We start from the raw sequence: 27,541 nt of genomic DNA on the forward strand, positions 1-27,541 counted from the left end.
TTCAACGAAACAACTCAAGACAGCTATATTGCTATGTATTAAGGGACCCTGCAAAACAAAGCTCTAAGTAAAGAAATAGATTCCTAAATGCATGCATTGAAATTGAAAGTAACTCATAGAATTTACCTTCCTGTTCCCAAATGTCCCATATTCCTTGACATTTGGGAGACAAAAAATAACTAAACTTTCCATGGCTAGATACTTTTTAAAAATGTTGGCTTATATCATTTTCAGCATTTTCATGTTTTTGCTTGGCACCTTACAACACACTGAATTTATTACTGTAAAAGGTTTAAGGAAAGTTGCAGGAATAGTATCAAAATCAAAACAATATTTATACAGCCATTCAAATGTGTGTGGTCATAACTTCTCCCTTGGGATGTGATGATTCTGGGCGGTATTAATGGTAACCAAGCATACCTAGAAAGCAGCAGAGTTTGGTGTATATTAATGAGTCCAATAAAAGAAACAGCACCGCCATAAAAGAAAAGCAGTAAAGTGTCTTTCACAAGAATAAAAAACAGTATTTTTAAATGAGGAGTTGTGGCAGAGGAATCCACGTTTTTTAGAGAATTTCATAGTGGAATACAGATATCTTCCTTCACCCTAAATTTGTTATATTGAAAAAAAAATAAAGGAATGTTTCAAATTCCATGAGTTTGATGGCTCCCATTCAATAGCCATTTTTTTTATTTCAAAGAGCAAGAATGACTTTCACACAGTATATTTAGCTATAAAGATGCCCAAATCATAAAGCAGGTTTAGAACATGAGATTGAAAAATGTAGATTTGGAAAGGATATTTTAAAATTCTCTCACAGACATAGGCACACATATGGCTTTGAAGCATTAACTACGAATGCTAATCCATTATTTCTTTTATATGAGATGAAAAAAATGAAGAGGTTACAAAGATTAAAGCTATTACTAAACACATATATACAAATTTTCTTAACATTTGTTACCATTCTCTTGTTTGGTATGCCTGCATTTTTCTTATTTATATAATGTATATAATGTATATATTTATACAATCATCTTGCATATTACACTACTACTTTGTGTGTGTGTGTGTGTGCATATAAAAGAAAAAAAACTATATATTTTCTTTATATTAATCAAATCTAACCACCACATACATATTTATGTCATACAATATTACACAAATTATTTATACTTAAATAATGAAGATAAAATCAGAAAATATACATTTAAGCTATATTCTAACCAAAAAAGATTTAAAAGGTATAAAATTAAATCTGCAAAATTATCTCCCACTTGACAGGTGAAACTTAAGGAGTGAAAAATAAGGACAAAATTTTGAAAAATATATGTCTGAAATAATACCATACTTTTTGAAATGTACATTTCAGGAATTTTTCATAAAGCATAAGGTATCTGGCAATAATTGACATTATCTAAATACTTAAGATTAATATATCCAAACTATTGCTATTTCTAATAGCATTTCATTTAAATCTAGTTTAATCCACTGCAAATATTTATCTGATTTTAAACTCAAAATAATGTATTAGTTATAATCACCATGAAAACTATCCTGATAAAATGGATTTTCACAATTCAGCCACATACACACACACCCAAAAAAAACTTCTGGGGAAGAAATAGCAAACTGAAGATGGCCCCACTAACAGCAGAAGGAAGAGCCTGTTAAACAGACCAGCTCTTCATAATCCTTTTCAGAGGATGACTTCAAATTGTCCACTATATAGTTGCTCCTCACAAGGAGACCACAGCCTCCAATGGGTTAGGAACCTGTCTTTGGATCAACAGGTTGTTCAGTACCAGGTGAGTTTCCTTCAATCCTTAAGTGAAAGAAGTTTAAATACAAGTTTAAAGACTTAATGGAGGGAAATAAAAGGCAATATGGTATTTTGACCTTTAATTTTGAAAAATGACAGACTAAAAGTCCAGATGGATTTGAAATAAGGTTTTTGGAATTAATTATAACAATCCTCCCTGTGGGAAAATAATTTTCTTTTGAATGCTCTTTAAACAAAATAGAATGAGATCTTGAGGGTTGAAAACTAGTAGTAACTAGAAAGAACTAAATATTACAATTGTCAACTCGTAAAGCATTCCTGGTCTGCTTTTGAGTTGCCATAAGAAGGAGGGGCATGAAGAGATCTGATGGAGCAGTTCGGTTGCTATGACCAGAAGCACATTCCACATATACCTTTCTCCAGATTGTGTCCCAAGTGACCAGAGCCAGCCGGAGAGGCGTGTTTTTTATAGCCCACAAAAGTGCTTCATTGGAGAAGGCGATTTATGACACACCCTGGGAGGAGGGGGGAAATAGGGCCATAGGTAGGCAGTAAATTACATAGGGCAAAGACGACTGCACTTGGGAAAAGTGATGACATGTTGCACTTAATAAATAATTGGATTTCTTTTGAAACTTGGCCCAAGTTTCATTGATTAATTAGGGCATCTGTCGGAACCCTGACAACAATGAAAGGAGAAGAAAACTTAAATTTGACCTACTGAAACAGAACAGAAAAAATATTTTAACTGAAAACATTGAAGGATATTTTTGAACAATGGATGAAAAAGTTAAGTGTTAAGAATATTTGCTTCATAGATAGACTGCATTGAAACGATGTTATGGAAGAGGAACAAATTTTACAGGACAAGATCTGAAAATGGATTTAAAACAGATAGGCCACAAAAATAATATGGGAAAAGAAGCTACACTGTATGCACATATGAAATTGGCTAATGTGTTAATAATTAAAATTAAAAACAAATAGCAAAACCAAGAGAATGACCTGGATAATTTTCCTGTGTTAGATTTAGAAAATAAGCTTGTTAAAGCTTTGAAGAATTTTGTAAAAATAGAAAAATGAAAAAAATGAAAATGATCCAATCTGGGTCGGTCAGTGGGATTAGAGGTTTAGTCTTCCAAGCTTTCAGGACTGGTGTTGGAGCCCAACATCCTCAGGAAACTTTTCTCGACCAGAATGTGCTTCTACCACAGAATGTGTCTCTACCACATTCTGGTCGAGAGAAGCTCCCCGAGGATGATGGGCTCCAACACCGGTCCTGAAAGCTTGGAAGACTAAACCTCTAATCCCAATGACGGACCCAGATTGGATCCTGAAATATTACCCTGGGACACATAACAGTATATTTGCACGGGTGGATTTTGTGTGTAATAGTTTTTCCTCTTGTTTGCAGTAGTAATTAGTGCATTCTGCCTTAATCTGACGGCATAAGGTTTTGTAGTGGTTTTTCTAGTGAATCCAAACCATGCAAATGTGAGTAAATAAATAGACAGAACTTTGGTGGGAAGGTTACTGTGTTCTGTATTTTCATGCTGGCCACATAATGACAGAAAAGTTTACAGACTATGCAGGCTCCCTTAGCTGAGAATTGGGGAGGAGTACTGTATGTAACCTTATTCATAGACAATTTAATTCTACCACAAAATAGTCCTTCTAATAATTCTATTACATAGAACATACTTGTGTAAGAAGGTGTCAGACAATTTAGATAGACATACTTAAACATTTCAGAGGAGGGCTTGAAACCAATATCCCAAATCTTGTCTCTATAAATCTGACATGGTTAGGAGAACTTGGCAGGCTTAACAGTGCTCATTTAAATACATTTGGCTTATAATTCTTAGCAATATTGGCTAGAAATTCTGAAAATTACAAACATCTGGAGGGCATCTGGGAAGGCTGAGCAAATAAATTAAGAATTTCTTTGTATCCAATTTTGTTTATGAACAATTATAGATTTGTTATATATTTCATATATCAGCTTTGATCCATCCTTCTTCAAACATCGAAGTTACTTGTCCGTGAACACACTGTCTTACGCTTTAGTGATTATATATATTTATGAAATCATCCCACTATTAATTAATGTTAATTATGCAGGTCATTGCCAAGTCTCTAAAACAAGAATCTCTACAAAGAAAATGCCATCTGGCATGTCATCTGTTCTTTGCAAGAGATAAATAAAATAGCAATATCCACACAGACAAAAAATGTACAGTGAAATCATGTTTATTTATATTTTAAGGACAGGCCACTATAGAACATTCCTTTGTCTAATCAATGCACAACAGAGTTTATGCATACCAAGTGATTACTATTGATACTGGTGAAAAACTACAAATGTAAGTCATGGAAAAAAATATAATCCTTGAGGCTAGGAAATGATTTTGGCACTACAATATATTATTTTCTTATAATTAAAATCTAATCAATTATTATCATATGTCCTATTGCATCAAAGAACAAAATATATCACTTTTGCACAGAATCACTTTTACTGCTTACTCATGTGATTTAGATTTACACTGCAAATAAATACACTTTGCAAGTTAGGCTGCCCGTATTTTTTTTCTTTCTCTCTTTTTCAATACAGGGACTATTCAAACTAAAACTTCTAAGGGTGCCAAGAGACTGAATTTTATTATTCCTCTGTTGAACTTTAATTATAAGTGAAATAGAAATTCTCTAATATGCTTTTATTCATTAAAGATCTTATTATTTAGATAAATAAGAGGGAACAGGCTGCGGAGGTCAGAAATAGATTTTAAAAAGTCATATTATCTGGAATTTTGCATAAATTACTCTAGTCTTCATACCACTTTTTCAGATGAGCAAAATGAATTGTGAACCTGTTAACTAATTTGTCCTAATGCAGCATTATCATATTTTATTAGCCATACAATTCATTTGCCATTCTAATGTAGATACTGTATAAATATTAAGTTTCAAATAAATCCTAATTTTTACAAAATGAATCAGATTTATACACTGCATGTAAAAAGATTATCAAGTGGGCAGAGCAAGTATTGGATGGAAACATGCTCCTATAAATCTTATTAAGAAAAAGACTCAGGTTGGAATTTAATAATTAATAAATTAGCACCCAGATATTACAAAATGAAGCTTCTTTTAATTAGTTTTCCTCTTCCATTCTGTAGCACTGAACAGGAGAAACAGAAATATGTCTTTTAAAGAATTTTTATTGCTTTAATACCCTGCTTCTTTTTACACATCAGTTCTATTTTATGAATTTCTTTCTTCAATGAAAAACACAAAAAGATACGTTATAAATAATTGTGCTAATTGTAATGGTGGTTCCTCAAAGTTGTTAATGATGATGGGGGGTTGATCCCTCAATTTTGTTCCTTTTCGTCTGAAGAAAGGATGCTGGCTTGCATCCAGCATCTAATTATATATGCTTATGTCCCATTAAGATCTGTGAATAATTTTAATTTCAGCCTTTCTCTGCAACATATAAATTATCTTTCAAATCAAAAAAGCTTGCATAATTTTAAAACTGTAAAAGAAAGTTTGTAAACCATACTGATACTGCATTATTCTCTTACAATGATTATAATGCCTACATTATCAAGTTTTGACTATTGTACTTCTTGTTTTCTCATTAGTAGTACCAGAATTATGCAACCATCAAATTAATGACTATGTTTCAGTATGCATATCCTGTGCCAGAAAAACCAGGGTGGGAGGTGAAGAACAAAACATTAGATATTTAATGTAACTGGTCTTGTATATCAAGTGACAGCTTGAAATCTGCTTGATGTTCTGCAGTTACTTCTCTCTTTTTATATTTAATTCTTTTCTCAACACCTAAGTCTGGATAATCAAATTATCCCCAGGTGAATGGTTGTCCTTTGGACTTGGAATAACTAACAAGATTTCCTGTATGAGATTACCAAATGGTAAGGAAGATTTTTCCATATTGTGCACAGATGCCTGCTTCAAAAGAATCACCCTAAGAGGTAGATCACATTTATAATTGATTTTTCAACTGACAGGTGATAACAGTTTCATACCACCAAAGAATCAGAACTACAGTATTTAATGGTGCATGTGATAAAGGTTCAGAGAAGAAGGCTTGAGTTGACAGAACATTTGCTTCTGGAAAAACCAAATGGCTCAGTTTCAAGAAGTTATTTTCAAAAAGTTATTTTCTATCAAAAACATGGACTATTCCACATGCAATTAAGGACCAGATTCTCTTGGGTGGAGTACTTTGTCAGGAAGTATAGAGTAGCAGGAGGAGGTTTCTTATTTAGTGACTAATTTCTTATTGCAGTAGACTCATTTCCGGAAAGCAAAACAAAATACTTGTCAGTGCAATACAAGACAGCAAACATTCCAATAATTATTTACCAACAAATATCAGGAACTGTTTCTTTCCCACCAGGGTTGTTCCTGAAACTTAGGGAATACATAAGCCCAGCAGAGACCTGTCTAATTTCCAATGGTTCACTTAAAGGGAAGCTATTTCTGCACAACTACAGTATATCAACTTGCAAGAAAAGCATTTCTAAATACGACAGTAAAGTAGACCTTACTTTTCTCTACATTGGATTCATTTTGTTAAGATTGGGCTCAATCTTCAAGTCTGTTGAGAACCAGCTGGATCTTGAGCCTATATTCCGGAACGTTGACTATTCCTGCCAGTTTGGTGTCATCCAGGGGTGGAATCCGATCGGTATAACTACTGGTACAGTGGCTACGTGTCACGCGCGCATATGTGCTTTGTGCACATGTGCACATGTGCGCCTAACATGCGCTGTGCACACATGCAATTAACAGCTGAGCTACCTGGACAGCTGAGCAGCACTGCGCGTGGGTGTGCAGTGTTTGAAAAAGCACTTTTTTCCCGCTTTTTCAACTGCAGCTGTGCCGTGCAAAACAGCTGAGGGTGAAAAAGCAGGAAATAAAGTAAGAGTAAAAGTAAGGTAAGAGCCCGGGCAGGCGGGTGAGCCAAAACAGCAGCAGACACAGAACCGGTTCTGTGTCTGCTGCTCTTCAGAGCTACCAGTTCTACAGAGCCAGACAGAACCAGTAAAATCCCACCCTTGGTGTCATCTGCAAATTTGATGAGTTCCCCATCTATTCCCTCATTTAAATCATTTATGAAGATGTTGAAGAGTACTGGGCCTAAAATGAACCTTGGGGAACACCACTGCTTACTTCTCTCCATGTAGATATAGTTCCATTCCATGTTGAGTGCAGCTTGTCAGCCACTTACAAATCAATCTGGTGGCTATTCTGTCTATACCACATTGTTTTAGCTTCCCAAGAAGTAGCTTATAGTCTACTTTGTCAAATGCCTTACTGAAATCCAAATATACTATGTCCACAGCATTTTGCTGATCCACCAATTTAGTCACTTTTTCAAAGAATGAAATAAAATTTGTTTGGCATTATGTGTTTTTGACAAACCTGTATTGGCTTTTGGTTATAACTTTGCTTCCTTCTAGATGTTCGCAAATCTGTTGCGTGATTATCTTTTCCAGTATCTTCCCAGTTGTTGATGTCAGGTTGATTGGTCTGTAGTATCCTGGATCTGTTCCATATTACCCCCTTCAGCTCTTTTCCAGTCCTCTGGTAGTTTCCCAGTACCCCAGGATCTTTGAAAGATATGGTTCAATGGTTCCAAGATCATGTCTGCCAGCTCCTTCAGAATTCTGGGGTGTAATACGTCAGGTCCCAGTGATCTGAACTCATCTAGAGTGGACAGGTGTTCTCTTACCATTTTCTTTCTTATTTTAATTCATACTCCTAGTCTGTCTTTTATGATTATACTGTATTTTGGGTAGGTTGGGCTGTACAGGTAGTCCTCGACTTACAACATTTAGTGACCATTCAAAGTTACAATGGCACTGGAAAAAAGTGATTTATGACCATTTTTCACAGGTACAACCTTTGCAACACCCCATTATCATCAAAATCCAGATGCTTGGCGATTGGTTCATATTTATGACCATTGTTGTGTCTCAGACTCATGTGATCACTTTTTACGATCTTCTCTCATTAGTGAACCAATTATTTCCTTGACTTTTTTCTTGTTTTTTGTATGTTGAAAGAAACTTAAAAATATATATATATTTGACATTTGTTGCAAGTCTTACTTCGTCCTGAGCTTTAGCTTTCCTGACTTCATCTTTGCAAGTTTGGGCTATTTGTTGGTGTTCTGCCTTAGTTATTGTGTCCCTTTTTCCATTTTTTGAACATATCATTTTTGTCTTTCAATTTATCAGAGAGTTCTTTGTGTAACCATGCTAGTTTCTTCTTGGATTTCTTATTTTTCTTTTTCAGTGGTATTGAACTAGACTAGGCTTTTATAATCTTTCAAGGTTTCCCAAGCTTCTTGAATTGTTTTTCCCTTTACAATTTTCATCCATTGGGTTACTTCCAACATAAAACATGACTAATAGTTTTTGGAATTGTGATGGTCAAAAGAATATAGAAACATAGGAAGTCGCCTTATACATGGGTATCCATTGGCAGCAATTTTCCAGAGAGGCTCATGAAGAGATTCTGACAGCCATACCAGAAAATGACACTTGAAACCTTTTGCATACAAAGCAATTTTCTCCCTCCTCCCCAACAAAGCAGAACACATGCAAAGCATACAAAACATACCAAGCATTTTTAGGGAAGACTGAAAAAGATACTGTGGCATTAAGTTATGGAAAACAGCAATGTAATAGTACTGTATAGGGTTGGTTGATGATCTGGCTTGGAATTGAATAGATTTATACATTGAAATTTTTATATACAGAAAGCTGCCTTAAGGTCTAGGTCGGGTGTCGGCAACCCAGGGCTCTTTGGGTGCTCTGCTGCAGCTCCCTGTCCCATTATTGGCTGGCCCCGTCCCTCGCCCTCCCTCTCTGTACATACGAATGCAGCTAGGTTTTCCCCACCAATGTGGTACTCATTTATCTATTCACAATATTGCACACTTTTGAACTGACGAGCAAGTGGTGGGAGCTTATCCCACTTCAGGAGCTGGGCTTGAATTTCCAGAGTAAAGACCATTTCTGGCTAGCAGTTTTGGCGTCATTAAGCTACTGAGCCACTGCATCCCACATTTCCATAATAAAATGTACTTTACAAGGTGATCCATCTTCTTAATGTACAGCAGTAATGTAACACTAACATTAAACAATTCACTAAAAACTCATGCTAAATATATAGCTCAGATGCATGTAAAATATTACACCTATCCAATCTTAAAATGTTGGACTATTAATAACTCTTAAATTCCGATGACTCTGAAGTGCCTGCAACAACTGATACAACCAGCCCAATCGTGGAACTTCCCAAAAAGAGGACCTGGATTCACAGCATACTAGTCATGAATTGAAATAAAAGAATTGTGATACCAAATGCCCATTATTCATAATTTAACAACAACAAAAGACTTCCACGTAAATACAACTTTCCAAATCTCTTGGGAATTCACCACAAGATAAAGTCCTAAGGCATCTGGCTAAGTTTTGTTCTTATTCTTGTTTCAGAAACATTATGTCAAATTAAAGAGTGAATCTGTACCAGGCATGAGAATTGGGTACGGGTAGAATGAAATGAGCTTTGGCTATCCCAGCTTTTACCAAGATTTTGCCAATGACTTCTTAAAACAGCTGAAGGTTGAACTGAACTGAAAACACAATTAGAATTTCCAATTTCTTCATCAGAGGAGATATTACTTTCCCCATTATTTATATAGTAGCTTTTATTTTTAAGGTAAAGAAATTGATATGAGCTTGGGATTAAATATGAATGGTTGCAATAAAATTTCTTTTGTCACATATAACTCAGAATAGATGTTCAGAATAAAAAGAGTTTCTATTTTTACATACCTAACTTGCACATAAGATGAGTACCTTTTGTCCTGCCTCTTATTAATTCATTTCTGCTAATTCAATTCATTTTCTGCCTCAAGGAAAGCTAAGCAGAAAGTCCTCAATATTTCAAGTAACTTAGATAAATCTCCCCTCCCAAATATTTGGATCCAAATTCTACCTATTAATTTGTATTATTTAATCTGTATTATTTTTAATAATAACCCAAGACAGCGAATATATTCAACATATTTTCTTCTAATTTCCCCACAGCAACCCTGTGAGTATCCCACTGAAATGTAGAAAAACAAAATGCTGTGAGCCAGCCTGCCTGTTTTATTTGTTCATAAAATTATAAAACTATAGTCTTTTCTATCTCATACTTTATTTTCAAACCAACTCTAAGCTCTACATAGCTTCTTAGATATTTTAGAAAATATCAGTGGATATACACAACACTTTGAAAGAGAAACATACACACACAAACAAACACAAGTACTAGAACAGTTGAGAGCATCCTAGAAAACTAAGGCAGGGAGCAACCTTACCAGTTTGCATTCCAATAAATGATTATGTGTGACTAGCCTTACACTGTACAGAGACTTATGAAATCATACTTAATAAATAAAGTCTGTTTAGATCAAGTCTAATGTCTCCTAAATGCAGGAATCCAAACTAAAGTATCCCTGATAGTATCAGCTTCTGCTTGATATATCTAGTAAAGCAGAATCCACAACCACTTTGAGTAGCAGAAAGATTCTCCTAACGTTCAATTAGAAATTTGCTTCTTGTAACTTCAATCTATTGTTGCTTGTTTTGCCCTCTCAGATGAGGGCTATCTTTGTGATACCCTTTTCAGGTATACAAAGAGTCCTACTCAGTGGTGGGATTCAAAAATTTTCTGTGGGCATGGCTTGTTTGGTGGGCATGTGACTGGGTGGGCGTGGCCAACTCGACAAGGTGGTGCAGCACCTTGCAGCAAGTGACGTTGAGTTGGCCATGCACACTCAGTCACATGACCGATGCTGCAGAGACAGGGTGATTTCCTACGTACCTTCCCCCCCTTCCCTTGGGCTGACAAAAAAAATAGCCCAACTAAAGATCACGACTGCCTGCTGAATGGGTTTTCTTTTGGGGTGGTTTTTGGGTTTTTTTGCCAGAAGCTTCTCGGAGATAAATTTGCACCTCCAAATCTTACTGTAGCTCGTTGTTGCGGAGCTGCCTGTTGCTGCTGCAGGTGCTGCTGCGACTGTCTGGCTGCCCAAGTAAAGAACTGCACCGGCTCAGGACGACTGTGAGGAGCAAGAGGGGAAGCCAAGGCGCTCACCTCATAGCAGCCAACTTCGCTCTCTCTTGCTCCGGTTAGGTGCTCCTAGCGTGCACAAGGAGCATGAAAGGAGGCAGACACCACGCGGATGCATTTTAAAAGTCAGACAACTTTGCCCAAGACTTCTCGTGTATTCAGGGGCTACACCTCTCCCAATGATAAGTTGGCGGTGATTTTTTAGCTCTTAAAGATCGACTTTAAGAGCACCCCCATGGAAGAAGCCGAGAATGAGAGCAAAAGTAGTGGCAGCAGGGACGACAGGGGCGTGTGATGTGTCCCTCCGCACTCCCCTTCCGGGTGACAGCCAGGGCTTCAGCACCTCTTTTCCTCAGAGGCATGGTGTCTGCCTTGCTTCACACTCCTTGTGGAGGGATGCCTGTCACCCCCGCTGCCAGTACCTTTGCTCTCGGTTCTCGACTTCTTCCATAGAGATGCTCTTAAAGTCAACCTTTAAGTGGTCCCTGGACATCCTCACACCTGCCTGGTGCCTGTCCTCCCAGAGCCCGCTTTCTTCTCCTGGCAGACGTGCCTCTTACAGCCCAGCCCGGCCCTGCCAGCCAGCAGGTAGCCGCATGTCCCGGGGCTTCTCCCCCCCCACCCCGTTGCGAGATGCCTGCAGCTGCTGTGTACTTTTTGTGGTGCGGCTGCACTCCAGCAGCCGCACTGAAAAAAGCACACCCTGTTCTATGTATTGGGCCCAGCAAGTCTGAGCAGCCACACATAGAACAGGGCGGTGCTGGACCACTGGGGAAGCAGAGCGAAGCTGGAGATCAGTAGCCGCCTCTTTCGCAATGTAAGAAGCCTCCCCGAATTGGCTGGCTGGTCTCCCGATGGCAGCAGGACCAGTGGGCAGATCAGTTGACCACCCATCCAGCAAACGCTGCCCCATCAGCTGTTCCTGTCACCACTGGGGGTGAAAGGGCAGCAGCGATTCTCGCTCCTGTCTCTCGCCCTATTGTGGCTGCCACTGTTGCTCTTCTGGGGAGGTAGGGCTGTGCAGGAGCTGACTCCATGGGAGGAATGTCTGTCTGACACCGGGGTAAGAGGCATGCTGGCCAGGAAGTAATCGTGCTCCCTTGGGAGAAGTAGGTGGGTTTCCGCTGGCTTGTTCTCAGTAGCAGCCTGGAGTGGGGCACTTCATCCTGGCCAGAGTTGGGGTAAAGTTCTCCCACCTGCTTGCTTCCCAACCCAAGCCCCAGGAACACCAACACCCCTCCCCTCCAAGGCCACAGTCACAGTCTTCTAAAACTTAAATTAGAAATATAAGAATAGTAGACAGAATAAAAACAAAGTTCATCCTGACTTGAGAACTAGAAAACAATGCAAATATATTAATCAAACTTAGGGCAAAGGTTTAGAGGAACCATGATTAATACACATATTTTAAAAGTCACAAGTGTAAAAATAATGGATAAAATTAATAATTCATTCTCTAGTTAAGTTATAAATTTTCCATCTGGACATCCAATAACATTTTATAAATAATGATGACTCCAACTGTTTTGTGGAGATCATCGTAATGTGACTCTAGAAGTATTACTGATTATAATTTTCTTGGAAGGTAAGACAAATGCCTTCTACCCTCTGTTCTATAATTGACTTAGTATATGAAAATATGTAAAGACGGTATAACTAGAATTCTGTCAAGTTTTATTGTGTATTTACTGGGCAATGTCAAGCTCTTAGAGGATAGTTGAAACTGCTGACAAATATCTACAATAGCAGTTCAAAACTTAGCCAGCGGCCACTCACTGCCTTTCAAGATGAACACAGTTGTTTAACGGGCTCTCAGACAAGTGTATCAGACCATCAACTCCAATCTTCCCCACATTTTCTTTCCCCATTGCTTTCTGACAGTGTCGGACTTTCAAGGTAGACCATACAGGAAACGGGACCAAATTAGCTAATTCTTCATCACTATTACAAAATCTTGCAAGTTTGAAAATACAATTCTCCCTGCCATTCCTTTTATAGCCCCAAAATACTAGGGTCTTGCTCTGAGCCTCCTATTGTATTCATATTCTGCTGCAGTTTTATATCTAACTCTTCATCCTTGGCTGTATCTCATTGCCCTATCTCCCAAGGTTGTTCTTGCAATGCTGCTTCCTATTGAGTCAGTAAAGAGAACCAACCAGGGATGGGATTCAATTTTTTTAACAACTGGTTCTGTGGGCGTGGCTAAGTTGGTGGGCGTGGCTAAGTTGGTTAGCATGGCTTGGTGGTCATGTGACTGGGTGGACATGGCTTGGTGGTCATGTTACTGGCTGGGCATGGCCAACTCAATATCACTCACATCAAGGCACACATCTCCTCACCTGGCCTCTCATGACTGTGGGGATGCTGCAACAGTTGTAAGTGTGAAAAATGGTCATAAGTCACTTTTTTCAGTGCCATTGTAACTTTGAATGGTCACTCCACACAAGCAAAGTACCAACAAAGGAGGAAAAAAACTCCAGAGAAGTTCCTGAGACAGGAAGTCTAGTCCTGCCAAGAATGTAATAAGGGTTAATGGAGAGGCAGTTTCTGTAAGCAACACCAGAAATTTTCCTTCCTGCCTTCCTTACAGGATTAGGCCAGGAATTTCTTCTAACAACCGGTGCTCCGAACTGCTTAGAATGTTAACCACTGGTTCTAGAGAATAGGTGCGAACTGGTAGAATCCCACCCGTGGAACCAACCACTCTTTCTTAAAAGCTAAGATAGTGGTTTTACATGATCAGCAAAATTAAGGGTGACTTGTGAGTAGAAGTTAGCAAAGCCCATAAAACACTGCACCTCTTTCACGCCAGGAGAGGGGTGTGCCTCTACTGAAATAGAATGGATTGTACCTCTTCTGGATCCATCTATGCCATCTGTTAAAATTCTGTACACCGAATAGTCTAATTGACAGATCAAATGTACATTTCTCTAGCTTGGCAAAAAAATATTCTGCTATAATTTTTGCAATACCTTTTTTTTTTAACATGGGTGACATGCAAGAACACATCTTTGGAATAAACCAAGATGTCTTGTCCAGTAAAACTTGTTCCTCTTCAATAACATTTTAAACACAGTCCATCTACAGAGATAGGCAATCTTAATTTCTGGGTCCATTGTTCAAAAATACCATTCAAAATGTCCAATATTAAAATCTCCCAGACCTCTAAAGCCAATAGACACCTTGGTCTTGTAGTCTCCTTGTGAAGAGTAACCATCTAAAGCACTTGCAGGTAATCTCAAATCCTCTTTTGTCAGAAAGAACTAGCCTACGTGCTTTTAGCAGGATTATCTTCAGTTCACCATTTCTTCCCAGAAGTCATATACCTGTTCTGCTTTTCAATATCATTTGGTAAGAAAGACTACAAATCTGTCTTTTGCATTGACCACATCAGCAAATGTGATATTTCATTGTCCTGCTTTCTACTGCACACACATAATGCAAAGAAATGAAAATCCAAGTCCAAAAGAAAGATAAGCTGTAATAAAGAATGGTAGTTCAACTCTGTAGAACTTTAAAAAACATAATTCAGCACATATATTCCTCCAGGCAAAGGCTAATCATTTCTTGTGAGAAATAAAGAGACTATTGTTCTCTTTCCCTTAAGCAGCCACAATTCCAACATGTATGTGCGTATACGCACATTGTACCCTAAATCTTAGGCTGCCCTATTAGAACAAAAATCAAAAGAAGTTATTAGCTCTTCTGGTTCATATCCATATCCATCGTAAGAAATCATTGCTGGCTCAAAATGTCTATTATAATGTACATAAACCTGACCCATATCTTCTGGAAAAAAAAACTATCCAAGGAATTAAAAACAATGCATTTTAAGCATTCTAGTCAAATACAGCATGCATTAAAACATGCCATATCAGAGACATGTGGTCTCAATAAGGAAAAGAAATTAATACAAAAAATAATATTCTGTAAAATGTCTGTTCCCTATTTCTTAAGATATCATTTCTAGCTAGTTTGACCACAAAAAGACATGTGGTGGCTGAGGCTTTTAAACACTGGAATGTGCTTGAATCAACAGTTCCATGCTAGAATGGACTTTTGGGGCAACTTCCACTTCCCTAGGGTTAAGAATACCTTAAAGGTTAAAGCTTTGAAGGCAGAAAATGACATCATGGTTCATTCACCCCAGAATGGAAAGAATCTGAACTGTTGTAAAGTCATCACAAGATACCACAAACCACAGCTGTTCCAATACTACTCAGACAGAACAATTTTTTAAAACTGAAATACATAGATACCACAATTATTTGGCAAATACACTGAATGATGTCATTAACCAAAGATGGTTTTATATTCCTAAACCCAGCTATATATAAAACAGCCAATTGATGGAGAACATGGGCCCTAGTGACTTCGTTTTTTAAAAAATATGATTACATAGGTGCTTTTTTAAAAAAAGTTGTGCTCTTCAGATTATGTCCTATATATGTAACATGTATATATACTTTCAAATATGAAATAATTTAGACAATGATACTGCCAAACCATTGTGAACTTCCTTGATAATAACAAGTACAGGTAGTCCTCCACTTATAACAGTTAATTTAGTGAGTATTCAAAGTTATAACAGCATTGAAAAAAGTGACTTATGGCCATTTTTCACGCTTACAACCACTGCAGCATCCCCATGGTCACATGATCAAAATTCAGCCGCTTGGCAACTGGTTCATAGTTATGATGGTTGCAGCGTTCTGGGGTCATGCAATCAGCTTCTGCAACCTTCTGACAAGCCAATGGGGAAGTCAGAGTCACTTAACAACCATGTTACTAACTTAACAACCGCAATGATTTACTTTACTGTGGCAAGGAAAGTCATAAAATTGGGCATACTCACTTAACAAATGTTTCACTTAGCAACATAAATTTTGGGTGCAATTGTGGTTGTAACTTGAGGATTACCTGTAAATGTTTGGATCAAAGATGACAAAGTACAGCTGATTCACCCAACAATCCTTGGAGTTTTAGAATTCATTTTATTACAAATCAAAGATACTTCTGTGGTATACCTTCCTAATTTTACAAGCTTTTTCTCCTTTTTTAATGAACATTGAACTGCACTATCACTTCCAGGTCAAATGAGCATACTAAATTGTGCCAAGTGGCATATCATTTTGCCTAAACTTCCCCAAATTAGTACTCTCTTAAGAGTGGTGGATTACACTTTTTTTCATTCACAGCCAGCATTATGAAAGGCAGGGTTAGCTTGTAAAATCACAACTTGTACCAAAAAAACCCAAAAAGTCTCAATCTTACAGCCAGGTTGCTAATGCTCTCTCAAGATATATGAATAGTTGTTTTAGTCAAAAATGCATTTAAAACTTTACATAATACTAGTTCTAATACATGCACACATACTTTTAACATGAGATTGATTAACTTAATCTTTATTAGTAAGCCAATAATTTAGACAATTTAACTCTACTTAACAAGTGGTTCGCACCTGTTCGCAGATGGGTAAGGCATATTATTGATAAAGTATGAAATGAATGTTAATATACTCTGGTATAGGGAAAATGTTTCCAACAGTTCAATGTATACTTGGAGAGAAAATGATTTTTTAATTAAAAAGGTTTTCCAACCTTATCTCAATTTGGTTTGGCAAGAAATGTTCTTGAGTTCTTACTAAAGTTTCTCGAGAGACTATTTTGGCATTTAATATATTTTTACTTTGTCCTGATTCCAGGCATTCACAAGGACAACTAATATGTGTTAAGGCAGGGGTGTCAAACTCAATTTCATTGAGGGCCACAGCGGGGTTGTGTTTGACCCCAGGAGTCCGAGGTAGGCGTGGCCAGTTCAATATCACTCATGGGGGGGCACCTGCAGTGGCCAAGTGCTAAGGCAGGACTTCCCTCAGACTCTCCCTCATTCTCATTATAATCTTCCTTCCTTCCTTCTTCCTTCTCCTTTCTTCTTTTTCTTTGTTTTTCCTCTTTCCTTTTCTCCTTTCCTATCCCTTCTTGCATGCTCAAATGCAAAAGGGGAAACGTTTCTCCTTTTTTGTTTTTAGTTTGTTTCTGCCAGTGAAAAGAGAGCTTGTGCACTACCCCCTCAGCTCAGTTTTCTCTGGCAGAGGGCTGCCGGAGGCTGAAAATGGGGTCCGGGAGGGCCGCGGCCAAAAATGGGACTGGTCCTTTGCTCTTTCCAGGATGGGTCCACGGGCCTTGAGTTTGACACCCCTGTGTTAAGGGGTCCAAAATATCTCACGAGTTCCATAGACAGGGAAGCACTTGCATGAAGTCTCACCTCTGTAAATGGTTCAGCGTCAGATTTTAGTTTATCACATTCTCCCTATAATTTGGGTCAGAAGGGGGTTTTCTGGTTGAACTGGGCTGTATGTTGCACATTTGTTCATTTTCATGGTGCCAAAGTTATTCAGGTAATGTGTCACATTGGGTCCTTTCTAATCCTAGGAAAGCGCCACTTCTGGAATTCTAAGTACATTTATAGCAATACGCGTGGTTACTTGGAATTAAGCATTCATACAATAAGGCTTACAACTTAGAAAAGATACTCTGTAATTATAAACAATTGTCAGTAGAAGCTGAAGAACAGCAGTATATTTCTAGCATCAAGCGTACAGCTCTGGATATGAAAATATGCTAAAATAATGTTGAAGGTTATACTAGAAGGAAGAGCACAATTCCACAAAGCACCATTCCAATTTTAGCTCTGAAGAATTTTTGGTCCTAGTCTTCAGTTCCATCTAAGCAAATTCTCTTTTATAAATAGACTAACAGCATGCAAGATGAGAGACTTTTCTAGTACAAAGATGACACAAAGTAACCATTGTACAAAAAAAAAAAACCCTGAAACTTTAAGTTTAGGCACCTAAGAAGAAAATTTACAATCCTCATTAGTAAACAGCTAATTAGATTAATGGAATAATTATTCAGCATGTGCCTTAACAGAAATCAGAAGATACTTCATTTATTAAGAAAACTTAAGATTAATTTATCATGAAGAAAACTGTCTTAAGGGAAATTCTTTTTTCACAGATGTAGCTTAATTATTAATCCAAGGTAGCCAACTTTGTTGCTAAAGGTAGCTCCTAATGCTCATTTCATATGACAGAAACATTCTATAAACACAACTGTTAGTAGTTTTCCTGCATAATTGAAATAGTTTTACTGACTGGGAGACCATTTAAATGACACCAGTTCTAATCTTAAAGATATAGTTCAGATATTTAGTTTCTGCTACACACACCCTCGTTTTGCCTTATAAGGCAGATAGCTTAAGACTTAACAATTTCAAGAAAAAACAATCAAGCAGAGGTGAAACTGTCTACCATTAAAATAAGTGGAAATTTTAAAATGGCACAGCACAGCTAAACTTTTGCTACTTGGTAGTGCAAAGCCTGCAATCCCTTTAAGTAAATGCCGAGTAAATATCTCGCGTGGGTCCTCTACCCTTGCATCTTTAAGCCCATCACTTCGCTCAGACTTTGGATATACAGTATAGCTGTTGGGACTTACGTTGTGATGAGAAAATGCCCCCTCGGGCCTCTTTCTTCGGCGGCTATCTTATCTACAGCTCGCTGCCTCTCGGCTTATTCGCGTTCCTCTAAATTCAGCCTACTTTGCAGACCGAGGAAGCCGGGAACCGCCGACAGCAGAGAAGCTACTTCCACGGAGCAAGCAGCAAACGAAAGCAACCGCTCGCCGGCAAGGAATCCGGCCCGAGAACAAAGAACATCGCTGAGAACAGCGATGAAAAAGCGAACTGAAGTCCTCTGGCGGACGGTCAGCTTGTCGCTCCCCTTATGGCAACCCAGGAGCAGCGGACCTTTGTGTGTGCGCGCTCGTAAAGCAGGCGGGAGCCGAAGGTGGGAAGGCGAGGCGTTGGCGTCTAAGGCGGATATGTGGAGGGTGTCCAAAGACAACAACCACAAAAACAAAACAAAAACAAAACCACCGGAGCGCTCTGCCTCCTTTGGCCCCGTCCTCTCGCCGAGGGAGCGTGCTTTGTCTCTTTCCTCAGGGGGGCTTGTTTGGGACCTTTTCAAGGAAGGTCGTGGGTGGAGTGGGAAATGCCACAGACGCTAACTGGGAGTTGGGAAATTCTGCTAACTCCATTCCAGGAGCTCCAACCTGCTGTATTCAAACCGGAGGATTTATCACCCCGCACCCCCCACGAATCTTCCAGGGGAAGTTGAGAAAAGGAAGTGTTCAGGGTCAATTAACACTCAATTACCAGGCTTTATCCTCTCCCAGCCAGAATTAGAGCGTTTCCCTTATCGCCTGACGGTGAGACTGTCTGTCAGTATATATAGTTCATGAATTGGAGTAGACCTGGTAACAGGCCAGCCAATTTGGACTGTTTGGATATAGACCTGGTAACAGGCCAGCCAATTTGGACTGTTTGGATATAGACCTGGTAACAGGCCAGCCAATTTGGACTGTTTGGAAACTGAAGCACAGTATTTGTTTGTATGGGGCCATAAGAGATAGTTTGGAGCCTGGGCGTGGCTTAGACTTGCTGAAGTGTATATAAGAGTTGGTTTGACCTCTGTAACCTTTTTTAAAAAAATTATTTGTTTTTGTCAATTGCTTACAAGATAATAGGTATAAGTAAAAACATAGTTATGAATACATGGATCCGTATAAGAACAATAAAAATAAAAGAAACAATTGGACAGGGACGGTAGGCACGTTGATGCGCTTATGCGCGCCCTCTGCACAACCTAGGCCAGGGTAGAGAAACTTGGTTCTTTTATAATTTATGGGTTTCAACTCCCAGAATTCCTGAGTGAGACATGAAAGGTTTCCCATTCCTGGCCTACTGGTTTTTCAGTTGTGGGGGAAATCAATTTTTGGCTTGAATGGGACTGTTTAGTATACAAATGTAGGACATATGATCTGATCAGATGGGTTTTACTCATGCGACTTTGGCTACCAGTCAGCTACCTCCAGCTCTCAAGCTGTTGCATGGATACTGCTGGCTGTACTAAGTTGTATATCAATATAACAGGAATGAGGACTGGGCAAACTTTATATGCCATCAACCCTGGCTGGATGGTGTTAGAAGATGCTAATAAGTGACATGGGGAAATGGCTTAAATGCAGATAGCAAAAAATAGGCAAACCCCAGGCAGAGAGAGAATGAATATATCTACTCCAATAGTGGAGTCATTGAGACAGATTTCTAATTTCCTGAGATCCTCAGGCCTGGTGACATTTTTCCCATTCTTAACATTGCTTGCAATCTGCATTTAGCTATTTCCCCATAGTCACTTATTAGCCTCGTCTAATACCACCCAGCCAGGGTTGATGCCATATTAAGTCTCCATATTCAAGAACATTGTGAGAGATAGGTAATTTTATTCACCAGTGCTTAGTTTAGGGGTATACTAGGGGTATACCTCAGAAAATTTTAAATGTGTACTGCCTCCTTGTTGTGCTTTTAAATCTACGCAGAAACCGCCATTTAATGTAATATTATTCAAGACTTTCTTTATCTGAGTAGAGGAATGACATTACTGAAGTTCTTTTTACTTACAGTTCCCACTATGTGATAGCAGTTATTTAAGTAATGTTTCCCTAAGCATTTCTTCCTAGATGAACTTGAAAAATCTATTATGTGTTATACATTAATCTTCCTATACTCCTGAACAGTTTTAACCGCCAGGGGCAGTTAGCATTCCAGAGCATAGCTTCATCCCAAAGTAGTCTTTTTCAATCTGCTGCTGTTTTGGACTACAATCTCTTCTCAGCACTGGCTAAATTACAAGCTAAGACTTCCAGGGATCCCCAGATAAGGGAAATTACAACTGTGTTGTGAAAATGAAAAAGGAAAACAAGTGAGCACTATTGAAACAATAGATGAGGAATTTAAGAAGGTGTAATTTAAGATTATAAAACATGTGGATCCCCAAATGCTTAAGGATTATCTATGATCTGTCACCACTGGCAATATTGGGTAAGGCTGATGTAGAGAGCCCCCACTCCCACCCCAGATTAAAATATTCTTTATTCTTAATAATAAAAGAAGCAGAATATCATATTTCCCCAAAGGAAAAATGGAGAAATATGCTTTTAAAGGCAGAAAGCAGCCCCCGTCTTCCTGCTATAGGAAACAGCCTCCAGCAGATGCCTGAAGTCCTTTAGAGATGTATATTTTGTGCCCATTAAGAAATCCAGGCCAGCCTATTCATAAACAAAATGCCTTCATCCCAGCTCCCCCAGAAGGGATTAAAAGTAAAAAAACAAAGACTCCTAAAATCTACATTCTCCACCCAGGTCTAAGGACAGGACATGACCTTTAGGACATAATAGGATTTTCCCACCACCATTAGAATATCAAAAGACAGAAGGCTCACTACATTGCACAACCCCCTGGAATATCTCAATAATAAAATCATAGAATCCTATAAATATCCCTACATTCATCTAGCCAAGGGGTCAGCCACCTAAGAAACATTGCTGCTGCACTGAAGTTTCTGGAAAACAAATGAACCTTCTTTTCTTGCAATCAGCCTTCATTTTATTTCCAGAGCCTTTCTCCCGGTTTTGAATCAAACTGGATTTTTCTTCCTACAAGATGGTACTTCGAGCTAACCTGATCGAGAGACCTGGCCCGGGTAAGCCTCCACTTGTTGGCAGCAGACCCCTTGTGTCTGTGGGTGGGTTCTCCAGACCATGCCCGTTTGAAGCAAGGATAGTAAAGAAGGTTTTGAGTCTTGAGCTCAATGGAAAGAACATGAATACCTCTAAATTTTTACTTTAAAGCCCAGGAGAGTGAGACAAATGTGTGTATACCCATGTGTGTGAGTGACAGGACCGTTCTCCCCATTTCCTGGATCCTGCTCCCTCTGTGCCTCTCCTAGCCTCAAACAGATCTGTTCAACCAACAGCAAGGGGGTTTCTCCAGAACACAGGACCTTCCATCAGGAGAAGGGAAGCTGTGTGAAGGAAGAACAGGATGTGAGTGAGAGGGTCAAACTTGGACAACCAGCTGGAAAGTGGCTGAGCAAAGTCCTAGGGAAGGAGGTGCCCATACTCTGATGGGGAACCAGAGTCCTCCTGGACTCCCTTTTTTTGGTCCGAAAAATGTCAGGCAGGGTCAGAAGCTTGTAAGGAAGCTTGGATGCAAAAGACACCCGGCAGAGCCAATTGAACCCCTATATTGGAATTAGGGGGACATGGGGGTGAGAGGCAGTTGCCTGTCTTGCCTGGTATGAAGAAGAAATGAGCAAGGAAGTTATGCAAAGTGTTAGCTTTGCTCAGGGACGAAGCTGGAAAACCAGTTTGGCTAAAAGAAGGTATTTAAAAGAAAATGAAAATATAGTAATGCCATGCCACAACTTTATATACTGTTGTTACTCGCTATCCCCATCTAGTGGCTGGAGAAACGAATATGCCCCAACTATATTGTTTGTAGCTAACTCCACACATTTACCTATCAGCCTGCACTCTCAAACCAAGTGTAGGCTAGAAAGCCAGACTCCATTTCCTTTAGCATTTGGAGAAGGCAGAAGCACAAAGAGCAGCCATTTTAATCTGTGGCACCTGGTCATCCAAGGACAAACCCACATCCCACACACAGGACAGCCCTGGTGAGATTCAAACTGCTTGCATTTATTAATAGTTATGTTCAGCAGTAACTTAATACTGTCTCTTATATTTGATTCTCAATGTACGTATTGCTATTTTCCTCAGTTTCACCATATCCTGTTCTCCCAATAAAGCATTCATATCCATGCACATGGTCTGATTTATTGAAAGATAGATGGGCTTAGCTGCATGTCAAGCTGCACACAGAATAACGTATAGCGGCGACAGAACAAGTAACATCATTTTTTTTCCTCTTCTATGCAACCACTGAGGAATTAATATGTTTGTTAAGGTTTTTTTTGGTTTTTCCTAAAGTTAACTGAGATTTATTGTGGGAATGACCAGGGTGTATAAACCTGAGAGTTCTGCTTTCTTTTTCTTTTTCTTTCCCTTTCCCTTGTCTTTGTGTATGTCAAAGTCTTTGTGTGTCCTCAAGGTAATTGTAACTGTTAAATGTCTCTGATCTCCAGAGACAAGAATCTGTTAGATAATAATGTTAAAATAAGCAATGAAAAGAAAAATACCTTCACCCTAGTTTGCTTGGCCAGGAAGGATGTAGAGAACTGTGTTAGGTTTTTTTCTTCCTTTTCTGTACCTTTAACAACACTCCAAGGTTGTCAGGAGGGACTGCTTTAAGCTCATTTAGAGGGAAAAAATTATTTGTGCATTTTCTGTTTGTGCTATAAATGGATTTTATCTGTCTATCCTTTCCTTGGAACATGAAGTATATCCATCCACAGGACCCTCATGAATTCAAGTTTGCTTGGGTAGGGAAATAACTGTCTTAACTTACTTTTCTTATCCTATCAATAATCAGTAAAATTACTATGAAACTAGTTCTGGATCACATAAGCATTTTTCAATCTCTAAAATAATGTGGTCTATTTTAAAACAAATGTTAAAGGTAGATTCTCCATGCCCCTCACAAATGGTACACATTAAAATATTAGGCTTATAACAGTATTTGAAACTTTCAGCATTCTAAAGATGCCAGTCCTTAAGTCCTCTTTAATACGTGCTTTGCAAATTTTATGCATTTATTCATTTTTAGAGGTGACACCCTTTGTCTTTTCTTGTTCTCTTTTATCACGAGACATCTTTTGCCTTATTATCAGAATCCATTTTTCTCATCTGTGGTGCCCACATTCTGTTGTGACTGGTTCTCTCCTTTAACACCTGTAATGTTAATTGATGTCTTTTCAAACTCTGCCTGCGAGCTATCTGCCCCACTCCACCTCTCCATCTCTTATCCTCTGTTCTCCATTTCTCCTGTCAGACCAACAGTGCCTCTTCTGGGAGAGTCACCCACAAATGGGGAAGGTGGTCTTGTTTTCATATCATTCAGCCCTGCCCAGATGACTCCACAACCTGTGGAAGCAGAGCACACTGACCCAGACACTGCCTCCAGAGGAGACCCTCCATCCATTTGAACCAGGGAATTGGTAGAAAAACATCACTGCAACCAGAGTAGAACAGACCTTCCCAAGCCTGACTGACCGGCCTTAGCACCAAGCCAAGCCCAACACCACCCATCAGGCTTAAAAGAGAGAACCCTGAGATGGACAAGTGGAGACTAAAGACTCTCTTTGAAGCCTCAGAAAACAACTGGTGGGGAGGGGGGTGGTTTACTGAAAAACAGGAATAAATACTTCATAACTTTGCATCTTAGAAGGCCTGGTAGGTACTTCTAAAAATTTAAAGCTGGCAACCTTGCTATGGAAGTACCTACGGGCCGGGAATGCCCATTAATTTTCAGTAGTAATTTCTATATAGGATATAGGGCATGTTTCAAAAATTATTCAGAATAAGTCCTCTGTACTTCTTACATTTCTCCACTATCATAAAAATCACTCCAACTTCTTATAGGCTTCTTTACAAACTAGAAAAAAAATCCTAATTTAAGAAATATAAATTAGTGCAAATTTAAAGCAGGGGGACAATATCAGTCAGATATTTTCTTAAGCCAAACTTCAAGAAGATACTGGTGTTTATATGCACATACTAAAACAAGGAGCAGATGGCTTAGAACCGTCATACACTTCAGAGTACAGTCTGACATTCTCTTTCCATTGGCTATGATGGATGGGATTGATTGAAACTGAAATCTCAAACATCTAGGGAGCATCAAATCTCCTGTGCCCGACTGTAGGTATTCTGCTACCTCGGGTTGTTTGATCTGCGCTGTTTCCTTTAACTTGGAAATCGACCAACCAGTTTGTGTGGGTTAGTTAGTTTTGGAGATGACTGAAAAAGCTTTTGCAACAGCTAGGTAGTTCCTAATGAATGAAATGTGAATTCCTCAAGATTTTTATATATTAAAAACAGCAGGTAATTTTATAACCTTTGGTTGTACTAGGTACCCAATGGTAATTTCTTATATGAAAATTCTTTTAGACCTAAATAAATCAGAAACAGATAATATACTTGGCAACCCCATAAAAATGTCAGAAACATTTGTCGGAGAACAAACTTTAATGTCATGTGAAATTATTTGAACTGAGTAATATACCTTACCTTAAAAAAAAATCAACTAGTGTTACACAAAAGCATTAAATTAATATCTGAAGTACTGTTCTTTCAGGTTGGCTAATCATATATACCAGCCAAATATAAGTGGGGTTTGAATCTGTTTTCCAGATTGCTTCTACAAATGTAGTTACAGTGAAAAAGATACAAAAAAACCTTTGCAAATATTGTATATATTGCCTTAAGAAATGCTTACTAAAAGGTTTTTGTGACTAAAGTATAATTCTGTAAGTAATGCTGATATTATAATAGTTAAACTATAAACCTGGTGTGAGCAACATATTTTGAACTGGGAGTTGTGACTTGTTTCCAATGAGCTGCCAGTAATCTGTAAGACGGGGTGTCAAACTTGAGTTCGTTGAGGGCCACATCAGAATTGTGTTTGACCTCAGAGTGCCGGGGGGAACGTGGCATGTTCAGGGTCGTGGCCGGGGTGGCTGTGGCCATTATGGCTGTGGCACTGGACTTGAGGGGGCACCTGTTGTGGCCAAGTACTAAGGCAGGACTTCCCTGAGACCCTCCCACCCTCTCATTATACAGGTAATCCTTGAATTACGAATGTAATAGAACCTGCCAATTATTTATTTACATTTCATTAACTTCATGATGTACATGAACATTCCAAAGTGACTTTAAAAGCCTGTAACTTTTTAGAAGTTGAAAAACAACTAATTGTTCAAACTTTTACACTTTTAAAAACCTAGAGATGGGAGTCTTCCGGTTGAACTTCCCTGAAGTGGACCTTTGCTGCGATTGTCCGCGGCCTTCTTCATCGGACAGCCCCAATCATCCAGACTTGGGGCAGAAGCCACCTCATGGGGCAGTGGAGGAAGGGGAGACCGCCAGCCGGGTAGAGGAGAGCCGCATACCCCCTCCCTGGCTTGGCAAACACTCCCACCCGAAGACGTCTGAAGCAGTGGTCCAACATGGTCATCCTGAAGGGGAAGAGACAGCTGGAATAAGTTTGTGCAGGAGCAGAGATGTAGAGGAGGAGAGAAATTTAAGCAATGGGTAAGATGGCAGGAATGTTACTGAACCTTAAACTGGAGCTTAAAATCATGAAAGACATGCTACAAAAAGAAGGCAAATCATTTGATTTCGCATTGCAATTTCTGGAAATGGAGGTTTCAAAATACCAAAAACAAGAAGAAGAAATCAATGCAAGAAGTAGCCATGTTAAATGAACACTTGAATCAACAGAAATTTAAGCAAAGGAGGAACAGAAAGAGAATTAATAATAGGAGATTCAACACTGTAATTAAAAGGGGGTTTATTTTAAAAACCGAACAAAAGAAAAGGAAACAACAGGAAAGGAAACTTCAGGGGGGAGTAATGGAAAAGAAGGGCGATAGAAATTGGAGTGATAAAAAGAAAGGAATATGGCAAGCACATATTCCAATGAAATGAAATTGCTTAATTAAAAGGCACAGAGGTAATAGCCGACTGAGAATTATAAAGAAGGGGATTCTGCAAGAGTATAAGGACTAGTTTAAACAAATAGAAATGATAAGATTGTTTAGAAAATAGTGAAATATAGATTATTAAAAGGGGAGATAGGGACTGATTTTGTGTTGGCATTGCTGTGATTGCTTGCTTTTTTCTATTTATGAGATGACATTAAGAGAGATAACTCAAAGGTATTAATAATGTTAAATAAATTAATAAGCAATAACATAAGAAATGATAAACAATGGAATATAGAGCACCAAGATGGGAGATGGGGATTGATATTGTTTGCTATTGTAGTGATTGTTTGCTTCTTCTCCCTTTATGTTGTGAAATTAAGAGTGGTGATCAGAATAAAGATATCAATAATACTACGTGAATTAATAAGTTGTGGCAAATAGAGTAGGAGTAATGTCAAAGGGGAAACAATATTAGTTGTTATGAAATGATGGGATTAATTATGTTTGTTTTATCTATAATTTTTTTAATCTAGATATATTCTTAAGGTAATGAGAAAGGGAACTTGCACACCCAGATTTAAAAGAGATACATGTAATGTAGTAATTACTAGAAAATTATTATTGTGTCTTTTTCTTCTTTTTTAAAGTGTTAACTAAAAGTTAAATTATTGGAATCTTAGGGGGGGATTAATTATGTGATATGTCTGACCACAGGGATGGCACCTTGGAATTGGCAAATAGGGGTATTGTTGTTGTTATTTCTTTATTATTATTATTATTATTACTATGTTGAAAATGTGTGAATTGCTGGAATGATGAATTAATAGATGAATAAATTGCAGACCTGACACAATAAGAAGATAAAATATAATGAATATGAAGATATATAATGATGTATTAAGGATTTAAAGAAATAGATCAAGTAATGTATTGGAAAAATTATAAAATAAGATGGGGAAAGCTTGAAGATTAAAATTAAAGAAAATATATAAAGTAAGTTTAAGAAAAGATAATTTATCAAGTATGAAAGATGAATATGAAATGTAAGTCAAGTTTGTAATGGAAATGTGTTAACCTGGAATCAT

General features: G+C 38.4%; 1 protein-coding gene across 3 annotated transcripts in view; it reads right to left on the bottom strand.

Moving 5' to 3' along the window:
• PALLD (palladin, cytoskeletal associated protein) overlaps positions 1–27,541 on the bottom strand; it is a 185,481-nt gene that overhangs the window by 133,189 nt on the left and 24,751 nt on the right. The window lies entirely within an intron of this gene.

Source organism: Pseudonaja textilis, chromosome 6, assembly GCF_049901715.1.
Source record: "Pseudonaja textilis isolate UNSWEBS1 chromosome 6, rPseTex1.2, whole genome shotgun sequence".
Lineage (NCBI taxonomy): Eukaryota > Metazoa > Chordata > Lepidosauria > Squamata > Elapidae > Pseudonaja > Pseudonaja textilis.